General features: G+C 46.5%; 1 protein-coding gene across 4 annotated transcripts in view; it reads left to right on the top strand.

Moving 5' to 3' along the window:
- WIPF1 (WAS/WASL interacting protein family member 1) overlaps nucleotides 1-14,727 on the top strand; it is a 60,067-nt gene that overhangs the window by 10,780 nt on the left and 34,560 nt on the right. The window contains exon 1 of one of the 4 annotated variants that reach the window (XM_083410517.1): nucleotides 8,488-8,539. The exons of the other annotated variants lie outside the window; for them this stretch is intronic. The gene's annotated coding sequence lies outside the window, so the exon portion shown is untranslated. Of the gene's footprint in view, nucleotides 1-8,487; nucleotides 8,540-14,727 lie in introns of those variants that run through there. 4 annotated transcript variants of the gene reach the window in all.

Raw genomic sequence — 14,727 nt, 5'->3', positions numbered from 1 at the left:
GGGAGGAAAAGCATAGCTGTCCCCACAAATTAGCGAACCAGGAGACCTAAGAAAATCTGAGCAACCTTCTGTTTTTCCTCCTTGTAGCTTTTGAAGAAGCTGGCTAGTGCTTCAGCCATAGTTTTTCTTTTTTAGCTTCCATCATCTCTAAATTCAGCTGATCTTTCCTTTTAACTCTCATGAGGAAAGAAAACTGCAAACTCCGAGCTGCAGTTATGTGGCTTCTAAAATGGGAAGTTCTCACTAACCGACAAGTTCCCCTCCTGTGATTAAAATTTAGGCATATGCTTTGAGTGGTTGAGGTTCTTGTTTTTGTCTTTTTATTTTTTGCTGCTCCTGTGGTTCCAGACATGTTGATTTTTATTTGAGATGTTCTTTGGTCAGTGTACAACGTGATTTATTAGCTGGGCAATGGCCTGGTTGTCTCGGACTAGGGTCTGAACTAGCTTTCCATGGACAAACACCCTCCTTTCTTAACAAAGGCAGACTCCTAGGTTTGGGAGATAGCATGTGCTGTTGTGCAGATTAGGGGTACAGTTAAACTTCGGTTCTCAAATGGCTCCGTTTTTGAACTTTTTGGCTACTGAACGCCGAAAACCCGGAAGTAACTGCTCCAGTTTTTGAGCAGTCAAACGTGTTACGTGGCTCCCGTTTTGAGTTTCCCTATTTTATTGAGGTTTCAGTTTTCGGTCGTCAAACATTTTGGAAGTCGAACAGTCTTTCAGAATGTATTGTGTTTGACAACCAAGGTTTGACTGTACCGTAAGAGGGGTGCAAAGGCAGTAGGAGTCCCTCAACAATTGCCTTCCTCCTGTGTACAATGTTGGCAGCGTCAAGCCTCACATATTATTGGGCAGAGTCACATGAGCACTTGTGCAACAACAGCTGGTCTCTAAATAGAATCAGTGCAGATTCCCAGAACCATTTTGTGTCAGTCTGTTAAAAGCATCTCTATGACCCGACACCAAGTGAAGAGGAGGGTTTGCTTTTCTCAGAAGCGTATAGTTTGCATTTATGGTCTTGCCCCTGTTCTTGAAAGGTCAGGGCTGACAGCAAGTTTATTATCCACAATCAATGGGATTTTGGAAGGATCTAAGATACTCTTGCATACATGTGCCATTAAAGCAAGCCCATGCTTATTGAATTAAAAAGACCTTGCATTTCCTCTGGGAGGTGGATCAGCTTCTACTTTTGGCACACCTTCAAAGACAGAGAATTCCAGAGCCAGAAAGCAGTTATCGAGACAGCGTGTTTGCTAAACTCGTTGCTAATTGCCGATCTCCCTGCATTAAATACACCAAGGCTTTAATCGTGAGTTTCGCATTAGGCTCCTGCCTAACTTGTGAGGCAAGGTCTGTTGCCACGTCTGGAAGAGTTGCAGAGCAACCCAGTTCTATCGGTAATAGCTTAGAAACAGAAAACCATATTAAAATGCCTGCTACAGAGTTATCACTGCTGGGGGGGAAGGGGTGATGGTGTTTTAGATATGTACTCGGAAGCCTTTTGAGAAGACAGTGTGAGAAATATGAGCATTACACTTTATTAATTTGCGTGTCTGAGTGGTACTGCAGGCTTATTCCAAACGCTCTGGAAAACAGGTCTTGAGGCAGCTTAGAATAATAATTCATGCACAAGAATTTCCACTGCCCAAACATAACCAGATGGTTCAGTGTCCTGTGTTAACTCCGCTGCTTATTTTCAAATCCAAATACTTGGATATTTACTGGCTGGGGAGCAGAGAGCTACAGTATTCCACACAACGTCCTGCTGCAGATTTCAAATGTCCTAATGCTACTTCGTTTGATATAATAGGAGGCAGCCATCTGGCAGCCTTTCCTGTAATCTTGGCCCAGTTTCAGGAACTCATTCCTCTGTGCTGATTGAAATTCCAGCCATCCTAACTGTCAATGTGCATGTGCTGGGGGACTTCTTAAGATATCTAACGATCATGTTTTATATAACGTGGCTAAAGTATCCAAAACGCTTTGCCTCTGCTTCCGGTTCCGCTCTGCCTTAATGGGACAGGAAGAAACACCACGGAAATAATAATTGCCACACAAACAGGAAGAACAAGCATATAGTTTGAGTTGCAGTTTTACAAATCATTTAATGTGTCAACACGAATATCTTGCCAGACACAACCATCGCCAACTCTTTGTGGGTACCGCCACACAAGCCAGTTAAGGGAAGCTTTAACGGGCGGGGGGGGGGGGGACGACGACCCTGAGTGGACTTTGGTAATCTTCCGTAATAAGCCGCCCTGTGCGAGGTCAAAATTTGGCACACCCAAATGGATCTTCTCAATTATGGATTGTCTCAATTTTGCACCCCCTTGGCTCAGTGTGCCACCCTAAATCTGGTGCTGGCAGCACCTTCCTGTTTTGCCTCAGGCGGCAAAATGGGGCGGGCTGCCCCTTCTTAAGGTCCATAATTATATAGCTTGATGTAACTTTATGTACTAGCACCTGAATTTGTTCGCTTCCCTCTTTTATTCCCATTACTTTTTTCTCTTTCTTATTCCAAAGCAAGATACTTCTGTGGTACAATTGACATGCTATGTTGCATCGCAAAACGTGGCATTTAGTTTGCCACTGCTCTCCCCGATGACTCCTGCTGCTGCTGCTGCCTCTATTTCCTTTTGTTAATTATCAGCACCTTAGGTTGCTGCAAATTAGCGAACAGTAGGTGATAGTTATTGGGGTGAAATAGAGCATGTGAGATATAGGACAAAGTCTCCCGTTGGTATGAGTATTTAATGCATACCTAAAGCAACTGCTTCACAAAGTTTCAAATAAGCACATGTCACTGGTGACCAGAAAGTTAGATTTCTACACACACACAGAGAGAGAAGTTTTCCAGGTTTCAACGAAGTTTCCTTTTGAAGCCTTCAGACTATAGAGCAAGATGTGCCAAGCTTGCTTTGTACCAATGTAAAAGTCTCCTATTTCAGCTTTAAGCTTTTCATGCCCTTTTAGAAGTTATGATGTTCTTAATTCACCTCCTGTGAATTCAGTGCTTTTCTTTCTTTCTTTCTTTCTTTCTTTCTTTCTTTCTTTCTTAGAAAAAACGGTGCCGGTACCCACCATGAAGTTGTTACACTTTTAACATTACAGTGGTACCTTGGGTTACAGATGCTTCAGGTTACGGATGCTTCAGATTACAGACTCCGCTAACCCAGAAATAGTACCTTGGGTTAAGAACTTTGCTTCAGGATGAGAACAGAAATTGCGCAGTGGCGGCGCGGCAGCAGCGGAAGGCCCCATTATTTAAAGTGGTACCTCAGGTTAAGAACAATTTCTGGTTAAGAACGGACCTCCAGAATGAATTACGGTAAGTTCTTAACCCGAGGTACCACTGTATTATTTTTTAAGGTGCTGGTACTGTGTATCCTTCAATCCCCCAAGAAAAAAGCTCTACCTTTTCCTTCGCTGCTGTAGCTCACACCTTCTTAACATATTCTACTGGTTTCATACTCCGTGCAGGAGAGATGTAAACTCTGTTCACCATTGCCAAAATGTGGGTGATGCACAGCATCAAGTAGCAAATAAGCACTAGGGATCTGTATTAGGGCTGGGTGGGCGAGATCGGAGTTCCCAGACTCATTTCAAGGAACCAGGTGGCAGATTTGAACCATCCCAATAAGGGACCCCTGACCATTAGGTCCAGTCGCGACCGACTCTGGTTGTGGCGCTCATCTCGCTTTATTGGCTGAGGGAGCCAGCGTACAGCTTCCGGGTAATGTGGCCAGCATGACTAAGCCGCTTCAGGCGAACCAGAGCAGCGCACGGAAACACCGTTTACCTTCCCACCAGAGCAGTACCTATTTATCTACTTGCACTTTGACGTGCTTTTGAACTGCTAGGTTGGCAGGAGCAGGAACTGAGCAACGGGAGCTCACCCCGTCGCAGGGATTCGAACTGCCGACCTTCTGATTGGCAGGCTCACCCCAGCAGTATGAGGACCAAATTTAGCACCGAAGTGAAAACTAATCTGAGCCTCCGGAAGTGGGAGGCGGCTGCCTCAGCGTACCTCATGGGCGATCTGGCCCTGACCTTAGATCAGGAATGGGCAACCTGTGGCCCTCCAGAGGTTGTTGCCCTCATCTCCCCTCGTCTTCGGACAGCATGCTGTCTGAAGCTGATGGGAGCTTGAATCCAACAAGCTCCACAGGAGTCATAGATTAGCCATCCCTGCCTTGGGATGCCTAGCTGTACCTGAGCACACCGTTTTCAGGTGGAGGAGCTGCCGAAATGGGTAACTGCTCTGAGCTGACTCTGTGGAGTAGGGTTTCCGGGCTTCCCTCTCCCTCAGATGCAGCAAGGGGAGAATGACTGTTGAGGGAAACAGTTCTGGGATGGGAGGAATGAATGAAAGGCAGTTGGCGCCAGCCACCTCTAGGCTCTTCGTAGGGACAGGGTGTCCCCACTACTTCTGCTGCCACCGCCTCCCAAAGCGGCTCTGGATGTCAGGCAGAAAGTTGAGGGTGGAGAACAGCGCAGGTGACTCACCCTTTTTGTTTAACATCCGAAGACAGAACCTATTCATCTCCTGTTCCTTTCACAGAGCAATTCCTGGGGCGGTTTAACAGGGAAGTCTGGGAATTGTAGCTCTGTGCTGGGAATAGGGGTCTCAACAGCACCCGCAGCCAGTAATTATTGGGGTGCTGTTTAAAGTGGCGTCATAGCGCTTTCAATGTGTGGTGTGAATGTGACGGAAGAGAGGCCTGCTACTGTCAGCAAATCGTGCTAGCGTTTTTCCTCTCAAGTCTTTCAAAATTAAGATTGGTTTTAAAGACAATGGGGACAGTGTCTCATGAGCAAACATCAAGTCACTTCCTGAACTCTTCAACTTCCCTTCAAGTTCTTTCGTACTCAGGGGGTCTACCACATTATATATATATATATATATATATATATATATATATATATATATTCCTGCTGACTGAGGGATCGCTTCAGCTTTGTGTGCAAATAAAATGAAATGAAATGAAAGCTTCCAATATAAATAACCAGCATTTGCATTTTCAGCTTTTGGGTGCAACTTCCCAGTGAGGTTTAAACTGCATGCGCAAATGGGAGCTTCGGGAAGAAGTAGCCACCTGACACTGTTTATGTGTGAAAGCACGATCCAGTACGCATGGTTTGCATGGCTAAAATCTCAGATTTGATTTGTTCACCAGCACTTCTGGCTGAAAGGATACTTTGCTGTAGTTCAGGGTGTGTATGTGGAATACTGGACGTGGTGGACCATAGGTCTGGTTCAGTATAAGGCAGCGCCTGATATAAAGCTTAAGCCAGGGCTGGCAGTATATCTAGTAGTCCTCATTACTGTACCTAAGGACAATAGACTCAACATTTTAATGGCCAAGGTTCAGAGATGATGGAAGTTGTAGGCTAGCAACATCTGCAGGGCCACAGTTTCCCCAGACCTACCGTATTTTTCGCCCTATAGGACGCACATTTTCCCCTCCAAAAATGAAGGGGAAATGTGTGTGCATCCTATGGGGCGAATGCAGGCTTTCGCTGAAGCCTGGAGAGTGAGAGGGGTCGGTGCACACCGACCCCTCTCACTCTCCAGGCTTTAGGAAGCTCTGCACAACCCTCAGGAGACTGGCTCCGAGGGTTGCGCAGAGCTGCCTGCAGTCCCGGGCTCAGCGCACTTCTCCCCATCGCCTGCCCCACAAGCTCGGGGGACAGCGGGGAGGCGGAGCGCGCCCTCCCGCTGTTCCCCGACCTGGTTCTTCCAGGCCCGCACCTGGGGGAAAAAATAATTTCCCCCCCTTTATTCCCCCCCCCCAAAGCTAGGTGTGTCCTATGGGCCGGTGCGTCCTATGGGGCGCAAAATTCGGTAATTTATTTAAAAGAGGAAGCCTCCTTGTAACACAGTTTGCCACAAAATGGGTGCTGGGTGAAGTGGGTCCCCTGGCAAAGTAACCCAGTTCGAATCAAGGTTCTCTAAATGTGAACAGAGCTTTTCTTTCTTTCTTCTTTCTTTTTACTTGGGGGTAGTCGTATATGACTGTGCCCAAACTGGTGAGTGGCATTTGTGTGCAGGAGGGAGTGGCAGATCTTGCAGAATAAATATTAAAATCTTCCTCTTCTTCTTTTTCTTCTTTTACATTTATAGCCTACTGTTCCTCTGAGGAGCTTAAGGTGGTGTGCATAGTTCCTTCCTGCTCTTTTTCAGTCTCATAACAGCTCTGTGGGGTCTGCTCTGTGTCTAAGACAGCGTTTCTCAAACTTGGGTCTCCAACTGTTGTTGGACTACAACTCCCATCATCCCTAGCTAGCAGGACCAGTGGTTAGTGATGCCGGGAATTGTAGTCCAAAAAAAAAAACCAGCTGGAGGCCCAAGTTTGGGAAACACTGTCTTAAGACAGAGCAGACCCCACTTTCTTTATAACTAGGAAGCCAGAGTTGGTGTGTTTGTGTGCTGGCTAGGCGCTTGGGCCAGAACTAACAGATCAGCCTTTGCCAACTTGCTGTGCTGCAGCTGTCTTTGGACTCTGACTCCCATCTAGGTGAGGCTGATGGGAGTTGTAGCGCAAAGCAGCTGCAGCACACCAGGTCAGCGAAGGCCGGGGTGGACAAACCACCTTTTCTCTCTTTTCAGCCTGGTAGGATGGCAGTACTGCCATGCATATAAATGCAATATTTCAGTACAGGAGCCTGAGACAGTGGCTGCTCAGTACTTTGCGGAATGAATAAAACTGCTTCGTCCTGGATGCAGTTTTGCATGTGAATAGAGATGAGGTTGTAAATGCAAATCTAGCAGTGCCACCTTCCTCCTTTGGCCCATCTTTAAATGGCTATAGGGCCTCTCGGCATTACAAATTCTGTGTAAATGCTACCTCCCATGCTACTTCCTGTGGTTTTTACTTGCAGTTTGCATCATTGTCTGCTAACTTTCTTTTTATCAACTCTGCTGCATCTCCAGTGGTAATCTTCCATGGGATTTTGGTACTTTTCCTCTATCCTGTCCAAGCTCACGTTTGCCAAGATGGCATTAACGGAGTTGTATCTGCATGAATTAGTCAAAGGAAAACCTTCGTTGTGTTTGTATAAAAGAGACTCTTATTGCCTCAGTTCCAAAATTAAGAAGGAAAGAAAAACCCCATTGAATCAGACCCATCAAGTCCACCATCCTTTTCTCACGTCGGCCGACCAGATGCCTATGGAAAACCTAAAAACAGAACCTGAGCAAAAAAGCACTATCCCCCTTTGTAAAGGTAAAGGTACCCCTGGCCGTTAGGTCCAGTCGCGGACGACTCTGGGGTTGCGGCGCTCATCTCGCTCTATAGGCCGAGGGAGCCGGCTTACAGCTTCCAGGTCATGTGGCCAGCATGACTAAGCCGCTTCTGGTGAACCAGAGCAGCGCACAGAAATGCTGTTTACTTTCCCGCCGGTGTGGTACCTATTCATCTACTTGCACTTTGACGTGCTTCCGAACTGCTAGGTGGGCAGGAACTGGGAATGAACAATGGGAGCTCACCCTGTCGCGGGGATTTGAACCACCGACCTTCTGATTGGCAAGCCCTAGGCTCTGTGATTTAGACCACAGCGCCACCTGTATCCCACAGCACCACACTGGTAAATTGGACTTCACCCCTACCTATAGCTCTTTCTGCGTTTTTAAATAGTCGACGCTGGGTTGGACTTTTGTGCTCAATAAGCCAAAGGGAAGGATTTTTTTGTGGCAGAAGGTGACCCTGTTTTGAAACTTTTGCTGATTCTTCCTATTGCATGAGTTTCTTTCAAAACTTCCTGTGGCTCACACCACAGTCCATGTTCCCTGATCGCAATACAGTGGCTCGGTAGCTACATTCGTACCTATAAGCAATTTTTAACTGTCTAGTGCAATTGTTTCTCAAACTTGGGTCTGCAGATGTTTTTTGGGGACTACAATTCCCATCATCACTTGCCATTGGTCTTGCTGGCTAGGGATGATGGGAGTTGTAGTCCCAAAGCAGCTGGAGACCCAAGTTTGGGAAACACTGATCTAGTGAAAGGGAGAGAGAGGGGAAAAAATACTCTGCTGTAGAAAAGCTTCCGCGACAGGATGGAGTTAATGGGAGGAATGAAATGTTTGTGTGTGTGTGTGCTCGTTCACATTTGTGTGGTCCTGTCCCCTCTGCCAGCAGCAGGCCACAGACAGAGCATGGTTTAAATGAGTCAGCAGTGTGGCACCACAAAAGATTTCAATGCATGCACACAGTGCAAGCTTTAATATGGCCTTGAACTGACCGGAGGGCCATTCCTGTAACACTCCTAATTGTCCCCTTGCATTTACCCTTTTAAGTTTTAGAGCGCTCTGAGCGGAACAAACAAAAGATAGCGGAATTATGCAAACAAATGGGATGCTTAATAACGTGAGGTATAAATATTCTCCGAGTCGAAACGAAGTAGATGGAGCAAGGTTTTTTTTAGCAAGAGGCAGCGTGGGGAAGTGTGGTGTCATGTGGCTATGTGACAGGAAACTCAGCTGAAAGCTGAGGTGAGCTTCAGACGTGACAGCCCTCCTACTGCTGAAGACAGTGCAGGTCTGTGTTTTTCTTTTTGCAGCAAGTTTTCTATTCTTTTCGAATATGAATGTTATGTGTGTGTTTAAGGTTGTCGTGGTTGGGGTAGGACGATTGTAGCATGAGACTTTCGCTAGGACAGCACTGAGCTTCTGACTTGCAAGGTCGCCCAAAAGATGCATATAACAGGGAAGAATTAACATTCAGGTTGGTGGTTCAGTTTGTGTGTGTGTGTGTGTGTGTGTGCTGGTGAACTTACCTGTCTGTGAGAAGATGAGGATTTTATTTTCAGTAATGAAAGCGTGTTTTGTTGTTGTGGCACCAGCAGTTCTCAACCTGTGGGTCCCCAGATGTTGGACTACAACTCCCATCATCCCTGAGCTCTGGCCTTGCTAGCTAGGGGTGATGGGAGTTGTAGTTCAACAACGTCTGGGGACCGACAGGTTGAGAAACACACACACACACACACACACAGCTGGGGGCGGGGGGAGAACCTTGAACTGTTATTGTAATTGGCTAATGCAAAAGACTTAAGGCTGCAATCCTATACACAGCTATTGTCCAATCGTGCCTCCTTTGGAGTAAGGCCCCTTGAATTTAGTGGGAATTAAATTACATGTGCTTTTGTGTAAGCATGCCTAGGATTGTGCTGCAGATGTGGCTGCTCCTTTAGTGGAGTTTGCTAGCTCTGAAATGCTATTACTGATTTCAATACTTACAGTGCCTTAAAAAATTTCTAAGCCCTGCACGTATATTAAAAGAGAGCACAAGGGCCTGCTTGTGAGCTAGCGGTATAATTAGATGCAATGCAAAATGAGCGAAGAAGAGGAAAGCAAGCATTGCAGCTCCTCCAGGGGCTGGTGAATGGAGCCAGGTTGGTCTCCCCTTTGTCATGGTGTTCTTCCTTGGATGCAGACAAAAATCATAGAATTTGTAGAGTTGGAAGGGACCACAAAGGTCATCGAACCCAACCCCCTGCAATGCATAACTCTTTCGCCCAGTGTGGGACTTGAACCCACAACTCTGAGATTAAGACTCTCAGTGCTCCTTGGTGCTCTGGCCAGTGGCAGAAGCCAGAGTGCGCCTCCTTTTGCTTCTTCAGTCCCTGGGCATCGATCTGATTTTGCTTTCTTCTTTGTCTCTGTCTGAAACGTGTCTCACTTAAACCCTTTTTGCTCCAAGAGTAAGAAGAAAATCTTCCCAGCATCCAGAGAATTGCTGGGCTTGGTGTAAGGGGCCTAACTGGTAGGATCAGATATTCTTTCCCCCCCTCCTCTGGACCTCCTTCCTCCCCAGGCCGTATCACAAGCTGTTTTTGAAACTTCCATCAGTTTCAATTGCTGTCTTCCAGCGGACGGCTGGGTGGGGGAGGGTGGTTGCTTTTGGAGGAAAAACAAGTCCAAAAGTGCATTTAAAGTCACAGAACCAGTTGGGTGGTTCTGTGGCCTCTGTCCTTCTCTGTGAATAACTTGCATATTCTTCTGAAAATTCAGGGTAGAGCTCAGACTAGGACTGGGTGGGGGAGGGGCACCCAAGTTTAAAAATGAGCCAAAAATTGCCTCACCGGGTAGTTGTGAGGACAACATGGTTGGGGGAAGGGAAATGCATGTCCCACTTTGAGACCCAGAAAGGACATGGGGGAAAGAGCACCAACCAAAAAACTGGATCAGTGACTCCCAAGACGTTGTCCTCTGGTCTGTCCCTAACTGTGCAAAATAATATTTGGGTTCAGAATGTTTTATAATATGCTGATTCTTGACAATGCAGAGGTTGACTTGTGTTTTTCTACCCCCTCCTTCTAAAAAGAAAATGTCCTTGTCACCACAATGGTGAAAATCCACAACCTGTGGTTTGTTTTTTCTTTAGTTATAGGCACATGTAACAAAATAATCAACATTTCCTGCTGTAGTGAGACATGCCTGGGTCAGCGGTTTGAATCCCCGCAATGGAGTGAGCTCCCGTTGCTCTGTCCCAGCTCCTGCCAACCTAGCAGTTCGAAAGCACATCAGTGCAAGTAGATAAATGGGTATTGCTGCGGTGGGAAGGTAAACAGTGTTTCCGTGCGCTCTGGCTTCTGTCCCAGTGTCCCATTGCACCAGAAGCAGTTTACTCATGCTGGTCACATGACCCAGAAAGCTGTCTGTGGACAAATGCTGGCTCCCTTGGCCTGAAAGCGAGATGAGCGCTGCAACCCCACAGTTGCCCTTGACCGGACTTAACCATTCAGGGGATTTTACCTTTACCTTTGTATGATTGGATTCTTTGTATGATTGGATTCACATAAATACTGCAAGATCTATGCAATAATGCTATTTATAGGGAAGAACACAAACTTCTTTAGTGTGTTGTGCTTCTGGTGGTGAAGCCTGTGACATTCATTGGCTGAAGCAGCAGCACAGAATGTTCATAACCACCCCAGCTATTCAGGCTTCATAGATTATACATCTATACAGCTCAGTTTCTGTGGGGGAAGGAGAAGTTGTCAGTTTGGCAAGGGATTAGAACCTCACCCAGACCTTAGTTACAGAAGTAGGTTTGTCAACTAGTCTCACAAGAATGAGGGAATTAGAGGGTTGCAATCTTGGAGGCGACATGGCTGAATCAAGAGACCCAACTCAGTAGAGGAACCCAGCTGAGAAAAGAGAATTGAGAGAGAGAAAGGGACGAGTGGGAGAAGGTCCTCTGAATAAGAGTCTTAGTGTGGTTTAAGGAGAGGAAAGCCGGGGTACAAGGGAAGGAGACCAAGAAACTGAAGGTAGCTGGAGGAAGTTGGGCAAAAAGTGAGCGGTGTTTTAAGGCGGAGACCTGGGGAACTGATGGAATGAAGAAAGAATAAGCAAAAGGGAAAGTCTGACCGCAGCATAATTTCACAAGTGTTGGAGGTACAGGAAGGTCCGTTCTCGGAACTGGAGGGAAATGGCCAGTCAAAGGAGATTTAGTCCTTGCAGGACCCTGGGCCATGGAGAAAAGGATCCAGAAGATTACTTGATTTAGCAGTCTTCCCCATTCTGGTGCTCTCCAGGTGTTTGACTACAATTCCCATTAACCCCTGTGCCAGTATGGCCAATGGGTCTGGGGTGATGGGAGTTGTAGTCCAAAACATCTGGCTTTTAGGAGCTAGGCTCTGATTGACATGTTTTGCCAGTTGTGGTTTCCACTGCCACTGCCGTCAGCATGGTGATCTGGTGACCCTAAAGGAACAGTAGCAAGGCCCTGTAAATAGGTGTTGTAAGAAAAGGCTGAGTTGCAAATACTGAGTGAGCACCCACCACACTGTGTTATAATTTGCAGGGCACGGGTGCCTTTTTGGGGTGTCGTCCCTGTCCTGCACTGTTCGTTTGCTGGGAACGTTTATGTTTGCTCTGTTGCACTTCTCAAGCACTTACTGCCTATATGGGTACACAGCGGCTGAATCTAGACACATCAAGGGTTTCAGTTAAACACGTAAATTTAAACAGGGAAAACAGGTAGAGAGAGAAAACGGGACCCACAGCGCTATCTGGTGGCACAATGTTTATATCGCATATACAGTGCCTATAAATCGCTTTTTCTTTGCCATTCTCGCTGAGTCCAGAGAGGGCTTTCTCGGATCATGCCTATTGGGGCAAGCCCACAGATGCTGCAGGGCTGTGCAACTTCCTCTTCCCCTGTTTCACTTGTCTATGAATGAAGTAGGCAAAACAGGAAGCAGCAGCCACCTCTGTGTGTTAATATATATATATACAGGTGGGGTCACCCTGTGGAATGTCCTCCCATCACATGTCAAGGAAATAAACAACTATCTGACTTTTAGAGGACTTCTGAAGGCAGCCCTCTACAGTGGTACCTTGGGTTACATACGCTTCAGGTTACATACGCTTCAGGTTACAGACTCTGCTAACCCAGAAATAGTGCTTCAGGTTAAGCACTTTGCTTCAGGATGAGAACAGAAATCGTGCTCCGGCGGTGCGGCAGCAGCAGGAGGCCCCATTAGCTAAAGTGGTGCTTCAGGTTAAGAACAGTTTCAGGTTAAGTATGGACCTCCAGAATGAATTAAGTACTTAACCTGAGGTACCACTGGATAGGGAAGTTTCTGGTGTTTGATGTCTTATTGTGTTCAAATTTGTTGGAAGCCGCCCAGAGTGACTGGGGACAACAAAAGATAGCATCTTCCGCTTTAAGTGTAATTATTGCTTGAAGATTTGCACAATTGCAAACCTCTGTGCACAAAAAGCACACTGTGGGGAAAAAATGGCCCCTGTCTGCTGCAAGGCTATGTGTGTCAGTGTACAAAACCTTTAGCTTCCACTGTACAAAGCCATTCACTTTGCTTCAGGTTCCTTGTTTTCTTTCACACCGGTAGCACTTCTTTGTGGACCTGTAAAATGAATGGGAAATCTTTTTTGAACGCACCACCATTGAAGCATGCAAAAGCAGAGCAGCGTATGATAGCCTGTGTTTTATAAACGGATAACGCTGCTTGATGAGAAAAACTGAGAAAAGTTAGAGAAGAGGAAGTGGGAAGAGTCAGAGAGCATTGTGGCAGAGGCAAAGAGGGGAGGGGGGGGAATTGTACAATAAGGGGATTGTACAAAAGTGGCAACTGCATAAACCAGAGTTCTTGGAAAAAGAAGGCTGAGGGGAGAATTAATTTTCCAGATTAAAATTAGAGCAGCAGGAAGAAGAGCAAGAAAAGACTATGCAACTATTGTAAATATGGAAGAATGAAGGAATGGTTCAGGCTAGGGCTGGGCGATATATCAATATATTGTCCAAAACCAGTTTGAAGTCCATATCATGATATCAGTTTCATAATAAAAATCACAATGGAGGGAATACCATGGAGCCACCCAATATCACTACATAGGTCCATCCTTGTTTCAGACATCATGATATATTATTATATTGCGATGTTGAGCTGTGATAGATCACGATTTTTGAAAAATATCGGAAGGAACATCTTCACCCCCATCTTTCAGCCTGGACACTGAGGTCCAGCTCCAAGGGCCTTCTGGCGGTTCCCTCACTGCCAGAAGTGAGGTTACAGGGAACCAGGCAGAGGGCCTTCTCGGTGGTGGTGCCCGCCCTGTGGAACGCCCTCCCATCAGATGTCAAGGAAATAAACAACTACCTGACTTTTAGAAGACATCTGAAGGCAGTCCTGTTTAGGGAAGTTTTTTATGTTTGATGTTTTATCATGTTTTTAATATTCTGTTGGGAGCCGCCCAGATGGGCAGGGTATAAATAAAAATTATTATTATTATTATTATTATTATTATTATTATTATTATTATTACCCAGCCCTAATTCAGGCTCAATAGAAAGAGAGAACAGGTAAGGAAATGAATCTAAGCTGCTGTGGAGGCTGAGGCAGTGTGTGTGTTTGGGGAGGGGGGTGAGTTGATTTTGCAATGCTGGCTTGAGAAGCCTCACCAGCGGTTCGATGGTTCTCATGCATCCATCTAAGGCTGTTGATCACAAGCCTTGGGAGCCACTGAGGTGTAGCATGTGGCGTATTGGATTTGCTCAGCCATGAAGCCGACGGCGTGACCTTGAGCTCATTGTTATTTGCCAGCCTAACCAACCTCAGGGTGCTTGGAGGACATCTGATGCTTGATAATAGGATGTGCTATTGGGTTCTTATTTTTGTACAAGTGCAATAAAAAGGACGTGCAGCCAACACACACCTGTTCCAAGCTAGGACTTAGCAGCCCATCTGCCTTCTGCTTTCAGACCAGAACCTTTCTTCTGCACTGTGCTTCTTCCTGCTCAGATCCTCCTGCGCTCTGCAGCTGTTGCAAGAGGTACAGCATGCATTTTTTTTTATTTTTGGAATTCGCTCCCAGAAGCTGTGGCAAAGGCCTCCTGCTTAGAAATAGGTTCAAAGCATATTCCCTAGGAGAGGAGGCCTATCACTGGCTAATATGAAACGTCCAGCTTCAAGGGCAGTCTACCATGTAACCAGGATGCGGGTGGCGCTGTGGGTTAAACCACAGAGCCTAGGACTTGCAGATTAGAAGGTCGGCGGTTCGAATCCCCGCGACGGGGTGATTTCCCATTGCTCGGTCCCTGCTCCTGCCCACCTAGCAGTTTGAAAGCACGTCAAGTGCAAGTAGATAAATAGGTACCACTCTGGCGGGAAGGTAAACGGCGTTTCCGTGCGCTGCTCTGGTTCGCCAGAAGCGGCTTGGTCATGCTGGTCATGACCCGGAAGCTGTACGCCGGCTCCC

The sequence above is a fragment of the Podarcis tiliguerta genome (genome assembly GCF_965153285.1).
Source record: "Podarcis tiliguerta genome assembly, chromosome: 1".
Taxonomy (NCBI): Eukaryota; Metazoa; Chordata; class Lepidosauria; order Squamata; family Lacertidae; genus Podarcis; species Podarcis tiliguerta.
This window is presented reverse-complemented; position numbering and strand designations above follow the sequence as displayed.